Source organism: Loxodonta africana, chromosome 20 (genome assembly GCF_030014295.1).
Source record: "Loxodonta africana isolate mLoxAfr1 chromosome 20, mLoxAfr1.hap2, whole genome shotgun sequence".
In the NCBI taxonomy this organism is placed as follows: Eukaryota; Metazoa; Chordata; class Mammalia; order Proboscidea; family Elephantidae; genus Loxodonta; species Loxodonta africana.
In genome coordinates this window covers 63,249,889-63,275,896 of record NC_087361.1, presented here as the reverse complement: position 1 = coordinate 63,275,896, position 26,008 = coordinate 63,249,889, and the positions used below count along the sequence as shown (strand labels likewise).

Genomic DNA, 26,008 nt, shown 5'->3' with positions numbered 1-26,008 from the left:
CACCTCTGGTGCCACTGGGTTTGGGGCCCCCCTGCCTGGTCTCTTTCCCCCCACTTCTCCAACTCCCTGAGCTCAAGGCTTCCAGGAAGTTTTCACACTCCTGGAACTGCCCCTCCTCTGCCCACCACCTGGAAAGAGGGTGTGACAAACAGCTCATTGATAACTGACTCACCAGAAGAGCAGAGGTGTTGCAACCCTGGGTTTTCAGACAAGGCGGGGTAGGTGTGAGGCAGGCCTCACTGCCAGTGGCTGAGGCCCTTTAAACCCCTCTCCTCCCCTGCTCATGGGCCCAGCAGCCCAGGTAAGCAACTGTTTGGTGCCTCAGACTTCACAGGTCGGGGCAGGTCCCAGGAGCAGTTTGGCATGCAGGAGAAAATGGCAGTTCCTCTGCCAACACCCTCCACCCCCCACTCCCGGCAAAGTCCAGGAGAATCTTTATGCAGGCCCCAAAGGCAGTCCAGTCGGCCTTGCCTCAGTCCCAGGGACACTGCAAATTCCCAACCCATTTCCCCTGGAAATCCCAACACAGGCTTTAGAACTCAGAACTCTGTTCAGACAGAGAAGCTGCAACAGCGCCAGAAGGCTGATAAGGGTCTGGCAGGACTACAGCAGAGGTGGAGAGCGCTGCTCAAGCTCCTCCGACCCTTTTGGGCCCTTTCTCCTCTCCCTGCCACCCACCCTCCTGCTTCACAGTCCCCAGCCCTCAGGTTCCCCAGAACCTTGGTTCATTTACGCTCAACTTATGCTCAGAAAAGTGAGCTCCTCCTTCCAAAGGTAACCAGAATCCGCTTCTACCTCTTGGCAGGGCCTCTCTTGTCCAGACTTCTGCAGCAGCCTCCTCATTGCTCTACAGTCTTGTCCCATCAACAGCTCCTGTCACCCCTGCTCAGAGCCCGCACCAGCTCCCCATGGCACCCCACAGAGTCTGTGCAGCCCTGCATGATCTGACACCCTCCCTCATTTCCTCTCTCCTGCTACTGCTACTGTGCCCTCCCTCCTTCGCTCCAGCCATTGGGCCTCCTCAAGTGCCTTCAAAGGACCAGCCTGATCCGGCCTCTAGGCTTTCAACCCAGCTGCTCCCTCTGCCTGGAAAGCTCTCCCCAGGACAGCTAGCTGCAAGGCTAGCCTTCTTACCTCTTCCGAGTCTTTGTTAGAGACTGCCTTCTCAGTGGAGCCTGTTCTGACCACCCTATTTAAAGCTACAACCCACCTCCCTGCCTCACACTGTCCCCCCTCAACCCCCTCCGCCTCTAGCACTTCCAAGCCCACTCACTCTGCATTTTTATATTTTTTGTAACACCACCTTCTAACCAACTGTATAATTTACAGTTGGTTACTTACCATGTTTATTGTCTGTTTCCTCCACTAGAATGTAAGGTCCAAGAAGGCAGAGATTTTTCCGTACCGTACTCTAGGTGTTTAGAAATGGTGCCTGGCACATAGTAAAAAAAAACCCAGTGCCGTCGAGTTGATTCTGACTCATAGCGACCCTGTAGGACAGAGTAGAACTGCCCCGTAGAGTTTGCAAGGAGCACCTGGTAGATTCGAACTGCTGACCCTTTGGTTAGCAGCCGTAGCACTTAACCACTACGCCACCAGGGTTTCCAATATTTGTGGAATGAATGGCTTCACACTAAAGTGCAAATAGCTGATATGACTTAATGAGTGCCCCTGCCCCTTAGGTGTAGTTGCACTCTCCCAGCGGACAGAGTCCAGGGTTTTCTGTCAGCAAGATGGATCGCAAAACATGGAAATTCATGCATCAGCCAGCTTCAGAGGGGAGGGAGGGCTTTTTTGAAGCACCTACTGCCAGGTCCCAGAAATGTCACGTTGATGCAGGCAGACTCCTTCTTTGCCTGCAGGTCAGTCATCCCTGGTAATGTCTCTGGCAGAGTGTGAGGTGGTACTAGAAGCTACTATCTCTATTATCCATCTGTCAGGCTCAAGCCATCCAAGTTACCAGGGACATCAGCCAAGATCTGTTCAATGATAGATCAAAGAATGGGAGCGAGGGAAGGAGAAAAGGAAGGAAGAAAGAAAGGAGGGAGAGCCTAAGAGGGGTAGGGGGCCTGGTCCAGACTGTGACTACTGAATCTCAGGTGTTAGAGGTGCAGGTGCTAGGCGGGTAAGGCCCAGGCAGTGAGTCATGGCCGAGCCCTTGTCTGTGGGATAGGGTGGGCTCCAGGCATAGCCCTGGGGATTTGCCCTGTGACTAAAGCTTGCATGTACTCCACTCCAGTACAGTGGTTCAGCTGCCCAGACAATCTGTCAGTCTTCTGTGTGTCTCCCCAGGAGTCAGAGAGAGAAGGTGGGCCTGTTATGGTGTTGAGGCACAGGACAGCAGTAAGCAGGACAGGCACCTGGGGCTACGTGTATGTCTTGGGGTGACTCCACCCCACCCCCTTCTCTCTCCCCCGCCCGCCTACCCAACCTGAATATCTATCCAACAAACAACCAAGCACACTCACTTGGCCCTGAAGTCTGGGAGAAGTCTGGCAGTCAGCCTGAAATAACTACAGCTCACATTTTACTGCTTCAAGCCATGACATGTATGAACTCATTTAATACCCTCACTTCTACCCATGTCCTTATGGGGATAGAAACGTAATTACCCTTGTTTTGCTGATGAAGAAAATAAGGCACATTTTCAGTAGCTTGGCCCCACCAGTGAGTGCTGACTTAAACTCAGACCAAGTAGCCCCAGACTCCTCTTCTTGACTATGACATAGAGGCTAAGATGTGCCACATCTTCTAAACTCTCATGTCTCCATCTTAGGAATGCCTGGCCTTCATGTCTCCCAATCCTAATCAAGACACAGTATCTGAAAATTCCTCTTTGTACCGCTGCTCTAACTCTTGAGCACTGGTGTGGATGGGGGACTCTAGGGGAGGCACTGATATAGAAATGCCTAGAACAGACACCGTCTGGCACCTCCTCATTTGTTTTCCATATTTACAACCCATCTTGCATGGGCACGGATGGAGAAGGAGCTGGCCTCCAGGTCCTCCATCTCAGAAGTGCACTGCACAGGCCAGCAGGGTTTCCCTCAAACCAGCAGGAAGCTGCTGGGAGTGAGGATGTGAGCACTCTTGAGGGGAGGGCAGGCCGAGAAGGTGACTGGACACACATCACAGTGAGTTCACAAGATTAAACAAAAGCATGATAACTGGGTGACACAACTCCCCCTCACCAAAGAAAGGGCAGTCCCTTCCCCGAGGTCAGGCTCCTGGGATACCTCAGGGGCCTCAGCTCCTTCTGCTCTGTCACCCCAGGTGCATGACCAAATGCTCCCCGCTACCATCCCACCTGAAGGGCATGGTCCAGGGAAATCTTCAGCTTGGTGGAACTATGTGCTGCCCCTGGCCTAGCTGGCTCCTCAGAGAAGAGGGAGGAACACTTTAGCATTTTTGCTACCTCTACTCGACGGCACTGGGTCTGGGTGGGACCACCCTCCCAGGTTCCTGGCCTTCCCCAGGCCAACAGACTGGCCCATCACCACCTCCAGCAGCACACATCTCCTCCTCTACCCCAACACCTCCACCTTCTTCTCCACTACCTGGCCTTTGAGCTCTGGGAATCAAGTTCTCGGGACCTAAAGCCAGGCTTTAGGACCTCAGGCCTCAGATTTGCTATGTGGGGATGGTCAGGTCTTCTCACCTGAGAAGAGAGAGACACGGACCTGTCTGAAGGGGCAACATGCAGCCACGTTGCACTTCCAGGCCAGAACATCTGGTCTGGAGAAGGGGGAGACAAAGGAATGCTCAGAGGGACTTGGGGCATTTGCACGCTAAGGTCTATTTTTTGTACAACTCAAGGACTGCCCCTGACCTGAAAACAAACCCACAGAACTTTAAAATTCTAAATATGATCCCTGAAAGGGCCACTGGAGAGACCAGCTATGTTCCTTCAAATTGGAATCTGAAGCTGAGTAGGTAGAAATAAACACTCTGTGGTTTGAGGGGAAGGGGGCATGGGAGCGTCTGGCTTCCAGTCTGTAATCAGCACCTCCCTGCAGTGCCAGTGGCTATGTAGGGTATATGTGTAAGCTTCAGCAGCTCTTAAATCCTAGACACAGCTTCAGCTCTTCAGCCCAATGGCTGTATAAACTCGGGCAAGCTCTCTCTTGGCCTCAGCTCCATCGTTTGTAAATAAAGGGGGTGCATTTTAGTGGTTTTCAATCCAGGCCACCCCTTAGAATTACCTAGAGAATTAAAAAAATTATATACCCCTACAGACCAACTGTAGTCCCTGGGTGGCACAAACAGGCAAGCACTCAGTTGCTAACCAAAGGGTTGGTGGTTTGAACCTACCCAGATGCATCTCTGAAGAAAGGCCTGGCGATCTGCTTCCAAAAGGCCAAAGCCTTGAAAATCCTATGGAGCACAGTTCTACTGTGCAACACACGGGGTCTCCATGAGTTAGAATCAACTCCACAGCAACTTTTTTTTTTAGCAACTCAACTACAAGCAACCCAACTGAAAAAGGGGCAACTGACTTGAATAGACATTTCTCCAAAGAAGATAAACAAAGGAAACCAGCAAACAGGTCAAAAGATGCTCAAAGTCATCAGTCATTAAGGACATGCAAATCAAAACCACAATGAAATGCCAGCTAGTTATCTCAATGAAATAACACCCGCTGGGATGGCTATTATCCAGAAAATAACAAGTATTAGAGACCCTCTGCCTTCGAGTTGATTCTGACTCATAGCGACCCTATAGGAGAGAGTAGAACTGCTCCCACAGGGTTTCCAAGGAGCAGCTGGTGGAGTCAAACTGCTGACTTTTGGTTAGCAGCTGAGCCCTTAACCACTATGCCACTGGGCTCCTATAGTGTTAGAGAGGATGTGTAAAAATTGGAACCCTTGAAGTGCAGCCAACATAGCGTCCCAGACAGCCACACCATGCTGCCCCTCTGCAGCAAAGACCTAAAAAACTAAGTAAAACAGATACAAATGTCAATCCGGGAACCCTAGGCATCAAATGAAAGGATAAAGAACTAGGTCAAATACCGAACGGAAGAAGAAACTGATCGTGAACAGACAACAAGGAGAGATATGGGGTGGAGGCCCTTTGCCAACTAACAAGGTACAGCGTCACCATCTTGGAACACAGCCAGCAATAACCCCCGACAGGGAGTACAGGAAGGCAGCTTCAGAGAGCTCCCCACAGAAGGCAGAGCACCCAGTAACCAGAGAAACATGCCTTCCTACCACTCACCCTTGAGAGTAAGTAGCAGCTAGAACCCCTCTAGCCCAGCAGCCCCCCAACTGGGGTCCACAATACAAGCACTCTCCTCCAGCCGACTCAAACCCCTCCTGCTACACAACTTTTTTTTACCCTCTTTTTTTCCTTTGTTTTCTCCCTCCCACCTAGTCACTTACACCACCCCCCCTTACCACAAGCCCTGCAGCACCACCTCAGCCAGCAAGCCACCACCCAGCGAGCTGTTTCTGCACCACCATTTTTGTTTGTATGTTTTCTTTTTGTCCCTTTCTCCCTTTTCTTTCTCCCTCCTACCTAGCTCCGTATGCCACCTCCCCTCACCTCCACCAAACCTCTGCCATGCCACAGCAGCTAGACAGCCACCAGCCCACTACCACCCCAGGTCTGCCCTGCCCCCACCAGCTGGCATCTGCTTAACCACCATGTTTTTTCTTTTCTTTTTCTTTCTCTTCTGTCTTTTCTTTCTCCCTCCCACCTAGCCCTGTACATCACTTCACCTCCCATCCCACAGACCCTGGGTTCACCCTACCCCCACACAAAGGCTTCGCCACACTGCCATTTTTTTTTCTTTTTTCCCTTTCTCCCTCCTACCTAGCCCCATAGCCACCTCACCTCCCTCCTGCTGAACCCCCACAGCTAGAGAGCAACTAGCCCATGGGGCCCCAAGCCCATCCCACCCCTCACCTGACAGGTCCCACTACACTGTCTTTTCTTGTTTTCTTTCTCTTCTGTCTTTCCTTTCTCCCTTCCACCTAGCCTCATACATCATCTCCCATCCCTTCCCACCTGCCCCCTGATCCACCCCACCCCCATTGGCCAGCCCCCGCCCCGTGCCACTATTTTTTTTTTCTTTTTTTCTCTTTCTTCCTATTCTCTCTCCCTCCCACCTAGCCCCGTATGCCACCTCTGCGCCCTTCCTGCCACCCCGGCCACAACACTGCAGATAGAGAGCCAGCACTGGCCTGCTGCTGCCCCAGTTTTGCCCCAGCACCACCTGCCAGTCCCCACCATGCTGCCATTTTTTCCCCTCTTTTTCTTTTTCCCTCCCACCTAGCCCTGGATGTCACCTCTTCTCCCTTTCCACCAGCCCCTGGGTCCACCCCACCCCCGCTCGCCAGCCCCCACCATACCATCATTTTTTCTTTCTCTTTCTTCGTTTTATTTCTCCCTCCTACTAGCCCCATATGCCACCTCCCGCAATTGTCACTAGGCCCCATCATGCTGCCACAGCTAGAGAGCCACCAGCACTACAGCCCACTGCTTCGCCAGGTGCCCACTGCCCCTACCTACAGGCTCCTGCCAAGCCGCCCTTTTTTTCTTTCTTTTCTATCTTTATTTTCTCCCTCCCAGCTAGCCCCATATGTCACCTCCTCTCCCTTCCCACCAGCCCATGGGTGAGTCCAGCGCCTACTCGCTGGCCCTCATCATGCCGCCATTTTTTCTTTTTCTCCATTCTTATTTTTCTTCTCCCACTCCACATAGACCTATATATACTGCCTCCTCCCCCACTTCCCAATAGCCCCCACTGAGCGACCACAGATAGAGTGCCACCAGCGCACCAGCCCACTGCTACTCCAGGTCTACCTCATCCTCACCTGGCGGTCCTGTGCCATCCTCACAATCATTGCTATATTTGAGCTCATTGTTGCAGCTACTATGTGAATCCATCTTGTTGAGGTTCTTCCTTTTTTCTTGGAGGATATATTATTCTTGGTTACTAGTTTTTTCTTTTAAGGTTTTATATATGTCATCCCATCACTTTCTTGTCTGCGTGTTTATCAGAGCTTAGTCTTATTGTTTCCCCTTTGTATGTGACTTTTTGTTTTACTCAAGCTGCTGGCAGGATTCTTTCTTTGTCTTGCCAAAAGAACTGCTTGGCTTTTCTAATATATACAAACAGAAACCTGAGCAATATGTGTGGGAATGGCTATCAAGGGTGTGGGATAGTGGTGCAAGGAACATAAAGATGGATCAGTCTGAGTTTATTGATATGGGTCCACTAAGCACAGATGTTTCAGGTTGAGAAGTTAGTAAAAGATCTAATAGTTTATTTGGTTGAATCACTGAAACATGGATTATGAAGTGGCCTACACTAAATCAAGCTGAAGTACCAGACCTGCCTTGGTATACTGTAGAAAAAGGTATCCAAAGGCTTAGGGAAACTGGCATACTAGAGTGAATTTATCAGTTTAGACCCACAGACCCACACATGGAGTACCCAGAGGACACATCTTTTACCACAACTGTGAGGAACAAATTTGTGAAGGCTGCTGTGATTGCTATTTTATGTAAGTCAGATTTGATAGTGGGAATTGTTCTAACTGGATTAAGACACCTAACTACAATGGGGCTGACTGGACCCCATGGTAGTAGGAGTCAAGTTGCTGCACTCAATTGACAAGGTAGGCATGGTTACAGTAATAGACAGTGGAGTCAAGGCAGCAATCAGAATAGTCTGACTCGTATGGACTTATGGCATTGGCTACTTAGTGGTGGTGTCCCTAGGAGTGAAATAGATAGGAAATCTAAATATTTACTTGATCTGTACAATGACTTCTTCGTCAAGTGAACGGCAGTCTAACTTGAATTGCCAGAATAAAGAGTCATAGCTTCTCAATCAATTCCCATACATGAGTGAATTTAAAGACCCACAACCTCTTGAATGAAGGGGGGCCAGGTCCCCTTGAGGAAGGCCTCCAATACACTGCAAAAAATTTATACTGTTAATCTTTCTCCCAGCCTTCCCTAAAGGGATCCATGGCCTTTTACAAGAATTTTCATTGGTGGAAAGGAAATAATTAGAATTTTCAGGGATTACTGGATACTGGCTGTGAACTGACACTAATTCCAGGAGACCCAAAACATCACTATGGCCCACCAGTCAGAGTGGTGACACATGGAAGTCTGGTTATTAATGGAGTCTTAGCTCATATCGGTCTCACAGTAGGTCCAGTGTGTCCCTGAACTCATCCTACAGTGATTAACCGTCCCAGAATGCATAATTGGAATAGATATACTCAGCAACTGGCAGAACCCCTACACTGGATCCTTGACAAATGGAGTAAGGGCTATTATGGTAGGAAAAGCCAAGTGGAAGCCATTAGAACTGCCCCTACCTAGGAAGATAGTAAACCAAAAGCAATACTGCATTCCTGGAGGGACTGCAGAGATTACTGCCAACATCAAGGACTTGAAGGATGCACGGGTAGTGATTTCCACCACATCCCCATTCAACTCACCTTTTTGGCATGTGCAAAAAACAAGTAGATCTTGGAGAATGACAGTGGATTACTGAAAACTTAACCAGGTGGTGACTCCAATTGCAGCCTCTGTTCCAAATATAGTTTCATTGCTTGAGCAAATTAATACATCTCCTGGTACCTGGTACGAAGCTATTGATTTGGCTAGTGCCTTTTTCTCCATACCTGTTTTAAAGGACCGTCAGAAGCAGTTTGTCTTCAGCTGGCAAGGCCAGCAATACACCTTCAGTTTCCTACATCAGGGCTACATCAACTCTCCAGCCCTATCTCATAACGTAGTCCACAGGGACCTTGATCATCTTTTCCTTCCACAAGACGTCACACTGGTCCATTACATTGACGACATTATGCTGATTGGACCTAGTAAGGAAGAACTGTCAATGACTCTGGATGTATTGGTAAAACATTTGCATGCTAGACAGTGGGAAATTAATCCCACAAAAATTCAGGTGCCTTCCACCTCAGTGAAATTTCTAAGGGTCCAGTGGTGTGGAGTATGTCAAGAATATTCCTTCTAAAGTGAAGGAAAAGTAATTGTATCTGGCTCCTCCCACAACTAAAAATGAGGCACAATGCCTAGTAGGCCTCTTTGGATTTTGGAGGCAACATATTCCTCATTTGTGCATGCTACTCCAGCCTATTTATCAAATGACTTGAAAAGCTGCTAGTTTTGAGTGGGGCCAGATCGAGAGGAGGCTCTACAACAGGTTCAGGCTCATGTATAAGCCGCTCTGCCACTTGGGCCATATGATCCAGCAATGCTTGAAGTATCCATGGAGATACAGATGTGGTTGTAGTCTTTGGCATGCCCCTCTTGGTGAATAACTGTACAGACCCTTAGGATTTTGGAGCAAAGCCCTGCCATCCTCTGCAGATAACTTCTGTCCTTTTGAGAAACAGATTTTAGCTTGTTACTGGGCCTTAGAAGAGACTGAATGCTTAACCATGGGACACCAAGTCACCATGCAGTCTGAGCTACCCATCATGAATTGGGTGTTGTCTGACCCACAGAGTCATAAAGTTGGATGTGCACAGCATCACTCCATCATTAAATGGAAGTGGTATATATGAGACCGGGCCCAAACAGGACCTGAAGGCACGAGTAAGTTGCACGAGGAAGTGGCCCAAATGCCCATGGTCTCCACTCCTGCCACATTACTTTCCATCTCCCAGTCTGCACTATGGCCTCAAGGGGAACTCCTTATGATCAGGTGACTGAGGAAGAGAAAACTTGTACCTGGTTTACAGATGGCTCTGCGCGATATGTAAGCACCACTCGAAAGTGGACAGCCACAGCACTACAGCCGCTTTTTTGGGGCATCCCTGGAGGACAGTGGTGAAGGGAAATCCTTTCGATGGGCAGGACCTGAAGCAGTGCACCTGGTTGTTCACTTCACTTGGAAGAAGAAATGGCCAGATGTGCGATTGTATATGGATTCATGGGCTGTGGCCAATGGTTTGGCTGGATGGTCAGGGACTTTGAAGGAACATGTTTGGAAAATTGGAGACAAAAGTTTATAGGGAAGAAGTATGTAGGTAGACCTCTCTCTGGATGGGCCAAAGAAGTGGAGATATTTGCGTCTTATGTGAATGCTCACCAAAGGGTGACCTCAGCAGAAGAAGATTTTTAGCAATGAAGTGGATAGAATGACACGTTCCACGGAAACCAGTCATCTTCTTTCCCCAGCTATTCTCATCACTGTTCAATGGACTCATGAACAAAGAGGACATGGTGGTGGGGACTGAGGTTATGCGTGGGGTCAGCAACATGGACTTCCACTCACCAAGGCTGACTTGGCCACAGCCACTGCTGAGTGCCCAATCTGCCAGCAGCACCTTGAGGTGATCAGCCAGCAACCTGGTGGCGAGTTGATTACATTGGACAACTTCCATCAAGGAAAGGACAGCATTTTCTTCTTACTGGAATAGACACTTACTCTGGATATGGATTTGCCTTCCCTGCATGCAATGCTTCTGCCAAAACTACCATCTGTGGACTTACAGAATGCCTTAGCCACAGTCATTGTATCCCACACAGCATTACCTTGGATCAAGGGACTCACTTCACAGCAAATGAAATGTGCAGAAATGGGCCCACACTCATGGAATTCACTGGTCTTACCCTTGGAAACCCTGGTGGTGTAGTGGTTAAGTGCTACGGCTCCTAACCAAAGGGTCGGCAGTTCGAATCCGCCAGGCGCTCCTTGGAAACTCTATGGGGCAGTTCTATAGGGTCACTATGAGTCGGAATCGACTCGACGGCACCGGGTTTGGTTTTTTTGGTTTACCATGTTCCCTGGAAACCCTGGTGGCATAGTGGTTAAGAGCTAGGCTGCTAACTAAAAGGTTGGCAGCTCAAATCCACCAAGCACTCCTTGGAAACCCTATGGGGCAGTTCTACTCTGTCCTATAGGGTTGGTATGAGTTGAAATCAACTTGATGGCAATGGTTTTGGTTTTTGGTACTATGTTCCCCATAATCCTGAAGCAGCTTTCTTGATAGAACAATGGGATGGCCTTCCAAAAACCTAATTACAGCACCAGCTAGGTGGCAATACCTTGCAGAGTTGGCACAATGTTCTCTTTAGGCTGTATATGCTCTAAAATAGCATCCAATATATGGTGCTGTTTCTCCCATAGCCACGATTCATGGGTGCAGGAATCAAGGGATGAAATGGGAGTGGCACCACCCACTGTTACCTCTAGCGACCCACTCACAGGATTTTTACTTCCTGTACCTGACCTTATGTTCTGTCAGTTTAGAGGTCTTAGTTCCAAAGTGAGGAATGCCTCCACTTGGACACACACCACTGATTCCATTGAACTGGGAGCTAAGAATGCCACTTTGGGCTCCTTATGCTTCTGGATCAATAGGCAAAGAAAGGAGTTACCATGTTGGCTGGTGTGATTGATCCTGAGTATCAAGAGGAAATCAGGGATTTACATTATGTTTTTTAATGGAGGTAAAGAACAATATGTCTGGAATGCAGGAGATCCCTTAGGGTATCTCTTAGCACTACCATGCCCTGTGATTAAAGTCAATGGAAAACTACAGCAATCCAATTCCAACATGACTACTAATGACCTAGATCCTTCAGTAATGAAGGTTTGGGTCACGTCACCAGGCAAAGAACAACAACCAGCTGAGGTGCTGGCTGAGGGAAAAGGGAATACAGAATGGGTGGTGGAAGGAGGTAGTTCTAAATACCAGTTACAGCCACGTGACCAGTTGCAGAAACAAAGACTGTAATTATTATGAGCATTTCTGCTTTGTATATGTATATCAAATATTTTTGTTTTCTTCACTTATAAAATATAAGATGTAAACAGGGCTAGTACATTTTTGGTTGTGTGTATGTTCATTGTATCGTGTTAGGCCCAAGTATGACTTTATAATTGTCTTTATTCAGACATTATGTATGGTTTAAGGAGATGTGTACAGGTGCCAAGTTAACAAGGGGTGGACTGTGATGGTTAAGATTGTGTGTCAACTTGGGTGGGGCATGATTCTCAGTGTTTTGGCAGTCACATAATGTTGTGATCACTTTCCTGTTGATATTCAATATGTGATGACTTCTATGATGGAATCTGCTGTGAGTAGCCAATCAGTTGAAAGGGAGTTTCTTGGGGATGTGGCCTGCATTGAATATAACGACATTCTGTCAAGGCTCAGGGGCTTTTTGGCTCGTGCTGGACCCTGCAGCTGGCTCCTGTTCATCTGACCTCTGGTTCTTGGGACCTGAGCTAGCAGCTTATCTGTAGTCTTGCCTGCCAATCTTGGGATTCATTGATCTTCGCAGCCTGTGAACAAGAGTCATGCTCTCTAACCTGCGGACCTTGGGTTCACCAGCCCCTGTGGCTATGTGAATCAGAAGAAGCCTTTATTCTGGCCCACAGACTTGGGACATCCCAGTCTCTACAACCATGTGAGTCCTTTCCTTGATATAAATATCTCTATATATACATATTTATAAGCTTGGCTGGTTTTGCTTCTCTAGAGGACCCAGCCTAAGACAGATACCTAACAACAACGAAGAATGGCATTATTCTTTTATACACATACCGTCTATAAATAATAGAATTAGAATTAATATTTTAAATGAAACTTTAAAAAAATTGGAACCCTTATCCATTGCTGGTGGGATTGTAAAATGGTGCAGCTGCTGTGGAAAACATTTTGGCAGTTTCTCAAAAAATTAAACAAAATTACCATATGACCCACAATTCCTCTCTTAGGTATATACTGAAAAGAATTGAAAGCAGGGATTTGGATACTTGTATGCCAATGTTCACCGCAGAATTATTCACAATAGCAAAAAGATGGAAACAACCCAAGTGTCCATCAACACATGACTGGATATGCAAAATATGGCATATCCAAACAATGAAATATTATTTAGCCATAAAGAGAAATGAGGCTCTGATAAATGCTACAAGATGGATGAAGCTTGTCAACATGCTGAGTGAAACAAGTCGAACACAAAAGAACAAATGTTGTATAATCCTACTTACATATGAAAGATCTAGTATAGGCAAATGCACAGAGACAAATGTTTATTAGTGGTTCCCAGGGGCTGGAGGGGAGCGGTGGAGACTTACTGCCTAAGGGGCACTGAGTTTCTGTTTAGGGGGATGAAAAACATTCAAAAATGGATAGTGGTGTACGACATAATGAATGTAATTAATGTCACTAAATGAAAGACTTAAAAATGGTTAAAATGGCAAATATTTTGTTATATATGTTTTACCATAATAAAAAAATAAAAATTGCCAGTATATGTGAACACCAAGCCTCACCTGAAAGATGTAACTGGCTTGCAAAGGGGCAGGGACATTCATTATGTTTTAAACAGTATGTTTTCTGGAGTCCCTGGGTAGTGCAAACAGTTAAGCACTTGACTAGTAACCAAAAGTTTGCTGGTTCAAATCCTCCAGAAGTGCCTCAGAAGAAAGGCCTGCAGATCTGCTTCTGAAAGGTCACGGCCTATGAAGTGCAGTTCTACTCTGCAACACATGGGTTTCCATGAGTCAGAATCAGTTCAATGACAACTAGTTTTTTTGTTTGTTTGTTTAAGGTGATTCTAATGTGCAGCCAGAGCTGGGAAACACTGAAGCTCTCTCCAGCTCTAGGATGCTCTGTTCTCAGCCGGTGATTTTGAACAGTAGGAATGAGTCGGATGAAGGTTCAAGTCCTAATTCTCGCACTCACCAGCTATGTGACTCAGACAAATCATTTAACCTCCCGATGGTGCATGACTGCAGTGCGGGTAGTGATAACTACCTCATCGATCCTTAAAAACATGAGAGGAGACACCGCCTGTGTAACTCTCAGCCCAGTGCCCGGCTAAGGGCACGCTCTACAAAAGATGTCTGTTCCCACATGGTATCACAGACAGCTGACTACTATGCTCAGCAGTCTTTACAGTAGTGCTTAACAGAAAGCACAGCTCATGTACCAGAAGTGAGCCGGCACAGGCTGCTTCTCCTCCTCCCCCTTCAGGGGGGCCCAGGTCTGTGCTATCAGCATGCCACACTATTCCTTTGGGTTGGAAGCTCCCCAGCATCCACAAGCTGGACCAGAAGGGAAGGAGGGAGGTCTGGGGGATGTTTCTGGTCTTCCTAGATGGGGAGGTGTTTACAAACACAGAGGACAGAGGGCAGTGGAACAAGTGTCAACATGAGAAACTTACCATTTCATGGCCCTTAAGAGCTAATAAAACCAGGGGCCAACACCTGAAAAGATAGGAGTCAAAGCTAGTCTGGACATCAGGTTTGTAATTTAATTCAGGGCAATTGCCCAGCAAATCTGAGGGCTGCAATGAAAAGGTACTTTTTTTCTGGAGGCCTCTGCTTACTCGTATCAAAATTGGTTTCCCATCAGACAAGGGTGGTGAGTCCTTATCTAACGTAGTTATTTCCCCTTAAAACATAATTCAAAATTGACCTTCTGACCTACAGTATTGATAACTAGGTTTTAATTGCCTGGGGAAATGTTTATGAAATATTGTTAAGTGGAAAAGTGGTTAAGTGCTTGGCTACTAAACGAAAGGTCAGTGATTTGAACCCACCAGCCACCACGCGGGAGAAATATATGGCAATCTGCTTCCATAAAGATTACAGTCTTGAAAACCCTATGGTGTGGTTCTACTCTGTCCTATGGGGTTGCTATGAGTTGGAATCGACTCGATGGCAACAGTTTTGGTTTGGTTTTGGTTTGTTAAGTTGGAAAAAATAAAAGAAATTTGCATAAAATCTACTTGACTATAAAGAAAAAAAAAATACTCAGGGAGAAGACCAGGAGAAAATATCTAAAATGTTAACATTTCCTAACTCTCTGTACACTCTTACTTTCTACAATGGGCACATTTTGCTAGAATAATCAATAAAAATAAAATTAAAAAGTTTCAAGGCAAGGAGGAAAGACTTTTGTCCACCTTGAGTAATCCTTCCTCTCTCTGCTCCTTCCTTCACCTTGAACCCCCTTCCACTATGCCCTCAGGCTGCCCAGAAGTTTGCACTACGAGTTTCCGAAATCATTGTAGATTTTGTAAGATCTGGGTTCCCCTTGTTAAGAAGTACTACGCTTGGAGCTGTCAGATCTGTGACGTTAAGAAAGCACTCACCACAGTTCCTCAATAAATGTGTGAGGAAGGAAAGAAAAGAGGAAGGGAGGGAGGGAGGGCTGAAAATGTAGTAAGTAACGGCCAGCACCTTATCTTCCTGCTTTATAACTGCAAGTTTATGTTAGGGCAAATCATAAGGAAAGGAAATAGGGTCAGCTCTCATTTATCTATGTTTGGATAAGAAAGAGGAAGTAAAGATAGCTGAAATTCCTACCCTCATCCAAATTTGCCTCTTCCCTGAAATTCTTCCAGGATAATGCCTCCTAATTCTTATCTTTTCCAGTGCCTGCATGGAAGTTTGTATACCCAGCAGCTCACATTGTTCAAGTGTAAATGCACATGTGATTGTGATTGGGGTGTTTTGTCTCTATCTCATGTGTCTGCACTGTCTTTAGCAAGATGCCATAAGTTCCATATAGTTAGGGTTGCCAGATAAAAATAGAGGATATCCAGTTAAATTTGAATTCCAGATAAATAATACTTTGTTAGTACAAGTAGGCCCCAAATATTGCATGGGACACACCTATATTAAAATATTATTCATTGTTTATCTGAAATTATCTCACATTTTGAGATATTTACTTTTATTTGCTAAATCTAGTAACCCTACTTGTAGTAGGTTGTTCACCCAGTCCCATGACTTCCAGATTTTTCCTATCCTGCCCATCTTCCTCTAGAAGTTCCCCATCTGTCAATAATCTTCCTAAAATATGCTTAGAAGTGATCGATAGTACCCCGGTGGCATCCTCTGGGCATGGGCCTCTATTTAAGGTCACTCTGGGTGAAGGCCCAAGAGTTGAACCAGCAGCACAGAAATGGGCTTATTCCCCCTATCACCTGGAGATTACATATGTGCTCCTAACGTTGTCGCGTTATACCAAAACCAAACTCGTTGCCGTCGAGTTGATTCTGACTTATAGTGACCCTATAGGACAGAGTAGAGCTGCCCCATAGTGCTTCCAAGGAGTGGCTGGTGAATCCAAACTGCAGACCTTTTGCTTAGCAGCCAAACTCTTAATCACTGTGCCACCAGGGCTCCTTTATAGGTTGTATTTACTCCTTTGAGTACTACTCCAGAAAGAAACAGCTAAAAAGAAATCACTGTGTATTTTCCTGAGAGAATAGAAAGGAACAAAATATTTTTCCAGCTCTTGCTGTATAGCAGGCACCATTCTAGGCAATGAATGTACAGTATCTCATTTAAGCATCACAAACCAAAAAAACTAAGCCTGTTGCTGTCGAGTCGATTCCAACTCATAGTGACCCTAAAAGTCAGAGTAGAACTGACCCACAGGGTTTCCAAGGAGTGCCTGGTGTATTTGAACTGCCGACCTTTTTGGTTAGCAGCTGTAGCTCTTAACCACTTTGCCACCAAGGTTTCCTTAAGAATTACAGCAGCCCTTTAAAATAGCTCTTTGAGGGAGATGTTATTATTCCCTTTTTTACAGCCTCAGCATGTACAAAGTCACAGAGTTACTGTTTTAGTCAAGTTAGGCTAGTCTAGGTTGCAGTAGGCTAGGCAATTGAATGTGGAAATTATCGAACAATATCACACACAAGTAAATTTTCCTAAAGATCATTCAAAAGCACCTGCAGCAGTACATTGGCAGAGAACTGTCAGAAATTCAAGCCAGATTCAGAACAGGAGGGATATCATTGCTGATGTCAGATGGATCCTAGCTGAAAGCAGAGAATACCAGAAAGATGTTTACCTTTGTTTTATTGACTATGCAAAGGCATTCAACTGTGTGGATCATAACAAGTTATGGACAACACTGCAAAGAATAGGAATTCTAGAACACTTAAGTGTGTTCATGAGGAACCTGCACACAGATCAAGAGGCAGTCATTTAAACAGAACAAGGGGATACTGCTTGGTTTAAAGCCAGGAAAGGTTGTATCCTTTCACCATACCTATTCAATCTGAATGCTGAGCAAATAATCCAAGAAGCTGAACTATATGAAGAACAGGGCATCAGGACTGGAGGAAGACTCATTAACGACCAGCATTATGCAGATGATGCAACCTTTCTTGTTGAACATGAAAAAGACTTGAAGCACTTACTGATGAAGATCAAAGACCACAGCCTTCAGTATGGATTACACCTCAACATAAGGAATACAAAAACCCTCACAACTTGACCAATAAACAACAACATGATAAATGGAGAAAAGATTGAATTTGTCAAGGATTTCATGTTACTTGGATCCACAATCAACACCCATGGAAGCAGCAGTCAAGAAATCAAACAACACTGGTACAACAACAGATACATAGACCAATGGAACAGAATTTAGAATCCAGACATAAATCCATCCACGTATGAGCAGTTGATATTTCACAAAGGCCCCAAATCAGTTAAATGGGGAAAAGACAGTCTTTTTAACAAATCGTGTGGGGCATAACTAGATATCCATCCACAAAAAAATTAAACAAGACCCATACCTCATACCATGCACAAAAACAAACTCAAAATGGATCAGGGGACTAAATATAAAACCTAAAATGATAAAGAGCATGGAAGAAAAAATAGCGACAATGTTTGGAGCCATAATACATGGCATAAACAGTATACAAAACAACACTAGCAATGCAGAAGAGAAACTAAATAACTGGGAGCTCCTAAAAATCAAACACCTATGCTCATCCAAAGACTTCATCAAAAGAGTGAAAAGATTGCCTACAGACTGGGAAAAAGTTTTTAGCTATGACATTTCTGATTAGCACCTGATCTCTAAAATCTACATGATGCTGCAAAAACTCAACTGCAAAAAGACAAATAACCCAATTTAAAAATGAGCAAAAGATATGAACAGACATTTCACTAAAGAAGACATTCAGGTAGCTAACAGATACATGAGGAAATGCTCACGATCATTAGCTGTTAAAAAAAAATGCAAATCAAAACTACAGTGAGACTCCACCTCACTCCAACAAGGCTGGCATTAATCCAAAAAACTCAAAATAATAAATGCTGAAGAGGTTGTGGAGAGACTGGAACACTTATACACTGCTATTGGGAATATAAAATGGTACAACCACTCTGGAAATCAATTTGGTGCTTCCTTAAAAAGCTAGAAATAAAACTACCGTACGATCCAGCAATCCTACTCCTTGGAATACATCCTAGAGAAATAAGAGCCTTTAAACAAACAGATATATGCACACCCATGTTCATTGCAGCACTGTTTACAATAGCAAAATGATGGAAGCAACCAAGGTGCCCATAGACAGAAGAATGGATAAATAAATTATGGTACAGTTACACAATGGAATACTACGCATCAATAAAGAACAGTGATGAATCTGTGAAACATTTCATAACATGGAGGAATCTGGAAGGCATTATGCCGAGTGAAATTAGTCAGTTGCAAAAGGATAAAAATATTGTATAAGACCACTATTACAAGAACTCGAGAAATAGTTTAAACAGAGAAGAAAATATTCTTTGGTGGTTACGAGGGGGAAAGGGTGGGACGGTGGGAGAGGGTATTCACTAATTAGATAGTAGATAAGAACTACTTTAGGTGAAGGGAAAGACAGCACACAATACAGGAGAGGTCAGCACAGCTGGACTAAACCAAAAGCAAAGAAGTTTCCTGAATAAACTGAATGCTTTGAAGGCCAGCATAGCAGGGGTGGGGGTTTGGGAACCACGGTTTCAGGGGACATCTACGTCAATTGGTATAATAAAATCTATTAAGAAAATATTCTGCATACCACTTTGAAGAGTGGCATCTGGAGTCTTAAACACTAGCAAACGGCTATCTAAAATGTGTCAATGGGTCTCAACCCACCTGGACCAAAGGAAAATGAAGAACACCAAGGATACAAGGTAATTACGAGCCCAAGAGACAGAAAGGACCACATAAACCAGAGACTACATCAGCCTGAGACCGGAAGAACTAGATGGTGCCCAGCTACAACCAATGTCTGCCCTGACAGAGAACACTTGAGGGAGCAGAAGAGCAGTGGGATGCAAACCCCAAATTCTTGTACAAAGACCAGATTTAATGGTCTGACCGAGACTAGAAGGGCCCCGGTGGTCATGGGCCCCAAACCTTCTTTTGGCCCAGGACAGGAACCATTCCCAAAGTCAACTCTTCAGACAGGGATTGGACTGGACAATGGGATGGAGAGGGATGCTGGTGAGGAGTGAGCTTCTTGAATCAAGTGGACACTTGAGACTCTGTTGGCATCTCCTGTCCGGAGGGGAGATGAGAAGTCAGAGGGTCATAGAAGCTGGTGGAATGGACTCAAAAAGAGAGAGTAGAGGGAAGGAGTGGGCTGTCTCATTAGGGGGAAAACAACTGGGAGTATGTAGCAAGGTGTATATAAGTTTTTGTGTGAGAGACTGACTTGATTTGTAAACTTTCACTTAAAGCACAATAAAAATTTTTTAAAAAAGGAATCAAACATTGCATTGCATTGCATTGCATTGGGCAAATCTGCTGCAAAAAAACTTCTTTAAAGTGTTGTAAACCAAAGATGTCACCTTGAAGACTAAGGTGCATCCGACCCAAGCCATAGTGTTTCCAATCACCTCATACGCATGCAGAAAGTGGGCAGTGAATAAGGAAGATCAAAGAAGAATTGATGCCTTTAAATAATGATGTTGGCAAAGAATATTGAATATACCATGGACTGCGAAAAGAATGAACAAATCTGTCTTGGAAGAAGTGCAACCAGAATCCCCTTAGAAGCGAGGATGGCAAGATTTCATCTCACATACTTTGGACATGTTATCAGGAGGGACGAGTCCCTGGAGAAGGACATCATGCTTAGTAGAGGGTCAGCGAAAAAGAGAAAGACCCTCAATGAGATGCACGGACACAGTGGCTGCAACAATGGGCTCAAACATGAAAATGGCACAGGACTGGGCAGTGTTTTGTTCTGTTATATAAGGGGTTGCTGTGAGTTGGAACTGACTCGACAGCACCTGAGAACAACAGGCTGCCGTAATAAATTAACCCCCAAATCTCAGCAGTTTGACACAAGGAAAGTTTATTTGTTGCTCACACAAGGTAGGATGCACAACAGTAGTGGGGAGAAGTCGTGGACTTCTGATTTCTCGTGGCTGCACCATCCAGGACAAGACCCATGGCCTTAAAGGTTACTACAGCAAGGTTAGAAAGAGCATGGAACAACTCTTCCCAGTTATTCCATGCTTCAGCTCTGAAATGACACAGCCATTTCTACTTTCAACTCATTGACCAGAACTACTCTCATGGCTCTTACATGATCTTTCTAGGTGCCCAGAAAAGGAAAATGAAGTAGGACTTGATGAACATATAGCATTGTCTACCACAACTAGTATATAAACCAAACCAAACTCATTGCCGTCGAGTTGATTCGGACTCATAGCAACCCTATAGGACTGAGTAGAGCCGCCCCATAGTTTCCAAGGAGCAAATGGTGAATTTGAACTGCCGACCTTTTGGTGAGCAGCTGTAGCACTTAACCACTACGCCACCAGGGTTTCCAACTAGTATATAACCTAAAACTCAATGGCAGATCTTTAAGTTTCCAAAGTCCGTGCTCTTTCCACTAAAACATTTGGCTTCCCAAGATTGAGGGGATCTGTTTTTCACAGAAAGGAGATACCATATGAGATAGATACCACCTCAAAGAAACTGGTAGAAAAAATGAACGTGATGAATATTCTAGATTTGCAAAACCTAGAGAATGAAAAGATTGCCCCTGGAAAACTTTAAAAACATAGACAATGAGGTCTCTGAGAATTAGAGCCAGAGGGTAAATATCTATGAAACATGTATGCCACTCCAGGCTCTAAGGGAAAACTCAATGGGGTTGGGGACAAATCTTCAAGGAGAAGATTCTGGTATGTTGTAGGGTGACCAACCATTCTGATTTTCCCTGACTCTCCTCATTTTAACGTTAATATTTCCACATCCCAGGAGATCTTTCAGTTCCAGGCAAACTGGGATTGTTGGTCTCCCTAGTTGTGCATCAATACTTTTTCCCCCAGACAACTTTTGAAAGTGTCGCCTCAGGTGGCTCAGAAAACCCTGGGTGAAGACACACATTGACCTGTTAAAGTAAAGTTGGCTCTCAGTTCAAGAAAAACCTTGATGGAAATAGCACATGGGAATATAACTCTCCCGTAGGAAAGAGCTCAGGAAGCCCCTAAGTGAATGTTGGCTCACCTTAGCAAAACAGTTCTCTTCATGGACGCCGGGGAAGAAAATAGTCTGCCAACATGACTTTTGCTCTGGAGACTCTACTCCTACTGCTGCAGCCTGACGTACAGGAGGCTTTACCCAGCCAAATCATACCACAAACCCATATTGAGTTCGTTGTTGTTAGTTACCACTGAGATGGCTCCAACTCATGACGACCTTATGTATAACAAAACAAAACAATGCCAGGTCCTGTGCCATCTTCGTGGTTGTTGGTATGTTTGAATTCATTGTTGCAGCATCAGCTAATGTTCTGTTGTGAGACATAAGGTTTTCATTGGATAATTTTCAGAAGCTCTGCTGAAACGTGTCCACCATGGGTGACTGTGCTGGTATTTGAAATACCAATGGCATGGCTTCCAGCATCATAGCAACACGCAAGCCACTACAGCACAACAAACTGACAGACAGGTGGTGCTTATTATTAAGCTTACTGTGCATAAAAAAAAAAAAAAACCCAGTGCCATCGTTATAGATACATTAATACCGCTATCTTTTTCAAGTAAAATACTATTAAAACAGGTTGCCTCCATCTTGCATTTGTGCCACTCTTTAAACACATATGCGTGCACATGTGCACGCACACACACACATTTACACACCTTTACACTTTCTTCTATTGCATTTCATCTTATTAGTTTTGGCCTAGTGCTCATCTGCTGAGTTGGACTTGCTATGGACTTTGTCCTACACTTTCTCCATCACCTCCAGGTTAAAGTCCAGAGTCCTCAGGCAGGCATCCAGCATCCTGCTGGAAAAGCTGCATTCCCAGCCTTCGCTCACACAGTCCCTCTTCATACAAGTGTTCGAATCCCTGCCCTTGGCCATACATAGGCTTGATCCATCCTGCTCTGCATGTGTACATGGCCCTCTCCACCCGCTTTGTACTTGACAAAATTGTAAATGCAAGACTGATCAGACTCTTGGATCAGTTGTGCCTGTCTGGTATTCTCTGCAAATTCTTCCCCAATTCCCACAGCGGATCTTATGTCTACAATTCAACTAGCAACCAGTTCTGCTCTGTTTTGCAAATCCCTTCTATTTCAAATTTACATATTTACAGTTTAACTTTTAGTTATTTTGTGATTTTTTTCCCCAAGTCTGGAATGTAAATTCCTTGAGGACAAGGACAATCCTTGGTGAATTCCTCATATCCCCTAGTGGGTGCATAACCCATGGTGTGCACATATTAAGTGTTCAATAAACAGACGTCATGGATTGAATTGTGTCCCCCAAAAATATATGTATCAATTTGGCTAGGCCCTGATTCCCAGTATTGTGTGATTGTCCACAATTTCATCACCTGATATGATTTTCCTATGTGTTATAAATCCTACCTCTACAATGGGATAGGTGGCAGTTATGCTCAGGACTCAATCTAAAAGATTAGATAGTGCCTTAAGCCAATCTCTTTCGAGATATAGAAGAGAGCAGTGAGCAGAGAGATTGGGGGACCTCATACCACCAAGAAAGCAGTGCCAGGAGCAGAGCACATCCTTTGGACCTGGGGTTCCTGCATGGTGAAGCTCCTAGTCCAGGGAAATATTGATGACAATGACCTTCCTCCGCAGCAATGACCTTCCTCTGGAGCTAAAGTCCTGAATTTGGATTTCTAGCCTACCAGACTGTGAGAGAATAAACTTCTGTTTGTTAAATCCATCCACTTGTGGTATTTCTGTTTCAGCAGCACTAGATGACTAAGACAACAGACATTGAGTTATTAGTGTGTATTCTTGGGGCAAGGGAAAAAGCTAATACAAAAGTATTTGAAGAATAAGATGCCATAATTTTACCCCATAACTCCCTCTCATAACAGCATAGAGAGGAAAAGACCTAGAAAAGAAATATCAAATTTTTCCCATAAGAATTGGATATGGGAAAATTCTCGATCCAAGATCAGCATGCTACTAAGGCTGTGCAGCCTAGCATCATATGTCGACTTTCTATTCTGTCAGCCATGGCTGGAACTTAGGGATGGGGATACTAGGAACCAAACTGACAGTACTTTTGGTATTTGAAACTGAAATACTTGTAGGGTCAGGCCATTGGATCCTAGCACTTGAGGCCTTCAAGATTGTGAAGAACTTTTTAAGAACCATGAGAGGTGATGAAGAGGTAAATGTGGGTGTGGGGGAGTAAAAGGTGAGAATGGACAGAGGATCTTAGGAAGCACGAATTCCTAAGTATGATTTAAGGATTCTTTGTCACTCCCAAAGAATCAAAGAGCATGTGTAGCAAAAGGCATTTCAGTCCCTGCCTGACCCTATGATGCCAACAATAATGTCTCATCTCTACCCTAATCCTTGGCCAATGAGCACCTAGCCTGGTACACGAAGAAACTCCTTCCCACAACCAAATGTGGTCTGGAAATATTTGTTTTTCTAAGTCCATTGACCAGGGGTGAACAGTGCCCGGGTCAGACATCAGCATTAAAGGGCACAGCAGTCCCTCTGTGTGTCTAATTTACTGCTTTTACGGTCTTTCTGTCTGGGTCTCTGATAATGCCTGTTATCTTTTCATTATCCTGGCACCCTGAAGTTCAGGTCTGAGTCCTCCCAGCAAATCAATCTGCATATTGATCCTCCTTCCCTTCCCGCCCCCAGCTTCTACCTGGTCCTCATCCTCAGGGCCTGGACATTTCTTCCAGTTTTCCTCATCACATCTCAGCAGACCTTCTAACTTATGACCCAGAGACACAAAAACATCCAGAACCACTCATTCATTCAACAAATATTTATTGAGCACCTATCCGATGCCAGGCACCCAGTGGCACAGCAGTAAACAAGTCAGACACAATCACTGTCCAAAGGGAAACTACTGTCTCATGTGGGACACAAATATTAAACACATAATTACCAAATAATTTATTAATTATGCAACTAGAGTGACCGCAATTTCTTTAGCCATTCGAGAGTCATTCTTTCCTCTACTATCCAATAATAATAATTCTGAGAATGCTAGGAAAATGCTAACAGATAATACAAATTCATTCTAGCTGCTGCTTATCCTTTCTCACTGTGGCCTTCTCCCTAAACAATTCTAGCATTCTTTTTATTTATTCATTTTTTCTAGCATTCTTATAACCACTACTCCGTGCTGTCCCTGATCTTTCTAGCTGATTTTGACCTCAAAGCATAAAACAAGGTCGTTCCTCTTTTCTCCAAAGAACAAAACACATAACTAGTGAGTAAACTTTATGGAAAGTTCGGAGATGACACACTTCAGAACTACCTAGAGAACTTTTTAAAATATAGGTTGCTAATCCTGCTTCCAGAATTTGTGAGTCAATATGTTTAGGGTGGAGCCTGAGAGATGGCATTACAAAAAGTTCTCAGGTGTGGTTGATGCTGTGGGTTCCAGGGAATGCACTTTGAGAACCACTGGTTTAAGCTTATGGTGGTAATACACTCCTCCTTCATAAGTAGTTTTGGGGGTGGGCATGTAACCTGTTGTGACCAATGACGGGGGGGTTCTAAGAAAGTTCTCCTTGTTGACAAAAGAGAAAGACGGCCTCTCTTCTTTCATTGTATGTTGTCACATTGAATATGATGCCTGCAACTGTGGTAGCTATCTTGAGACCATGGTGGGAGCTAGACTATGGAGGCCCTACATACTGAAGAGATCAGAGTGGAAAGATAGAAAATACCTAGGTTCTTGATAGTGTTAAGATACTGAATTAATCAATTCTGGAATCTCTGTTTTGTGAGATAATATATTTTTCTTATTGTTTAAGCCATTTTGAATTAGATTTTCCTACCTGCAGCCCAAAGCAACCTAATTTATTCAGGGGCCCCAAAACCTTAAGTAGTTGAGCCACGAAGGCAGAGCATACGGATACTGATAGATTTGGTGATTGGAAGATGAAGTCTCTCCTGTCTAATTCTTTCTATTTGACATGCATAAGGTGATAGGGTATTCCTTCAATTCCAGCAACCTTGTTTTTCACCAATTCCATTCAGTGCAGCTTGGACTTCTTTCAGTACCATCAGTTTTTGATCACATGCTACCACCTGGAATGGTTGAACACTGACCAATTCTTTTTGGTACAGTGACTGTGTATATTCCTTTCATCTTCTTTTGATACTTCCTGCATCGTTCAATATTTTTTCCCATAGATCCTTCAGTATTGCAACTCAAGGCTTGAATTTTTTCTTCTGTTCTTTCAGCTTGAGAAATGTTGACCATGTTCTTCCCTTTTGGATTTCTAACTTCAGGTCTTTGCATATTTCGTTATAATTCTTTACTTTGTCTTCTTGAGCTGCTCTTTGAAATCTTCTGTTTAGCTCTTTTACTTCATCATTGAGATGTTTCAACAAACAAATCTAGCAGTAGGGGTGGTCACTCATCTATGTCAAGAAATTTGGAAGACAGTTTCCTGGCCGACCGACTAGAAGAGACCCATATTTGTGCCCATTCCAAAGAAAGGTGCCTGCTCCAACAGAATGCACAAATTATCAAACAATATCGTTAATACCACACACAAGTAAAATTATGCTGAAAATCATTCAAAATCAGTTGTAGCAGTACATCAACAGCGAATTGCCAAAAGTTCAAGCCAAATTCAGAAAAGCACGTGGAACTAAGGATATCATTGCTGATGTCAGATGGATCATGGCTGAAAGCAGACAGCCAGGAAGATATTTATTGTTGTTGCTGTTAGGTCCCATTGAGTCAATTCCAACTCATAGAGACCCTATGTA

The 26,008-nt window shown here is 44.6% G+C and overlaps 1 protein-coding gene across 3 annotated transcripts in view; it reads right to left on the bottom strand.

Annotated features, from left to right (window-relative positions):
• LAMB3 (laminin subunit beta 3) overlaps positions 1-1,246 on the bottom strand; it is a 66,410-nt gene extending 65,164 nt beyond the window's left edge. For all 3 annotated transcript variants that reach the window (XM_003410281.4, XM_064273248.1, XM_064273247.1), the window contains exon 1: positions 796-1,246. The gene's annotated coding sequence lies outside the window, so the exon portion shown is untranslated. The remainder of the gene's footprint in view (positions 1-795) is intronic.
• Positions 1,247-26,008: the final 24,762 nt, after the last annotated feature.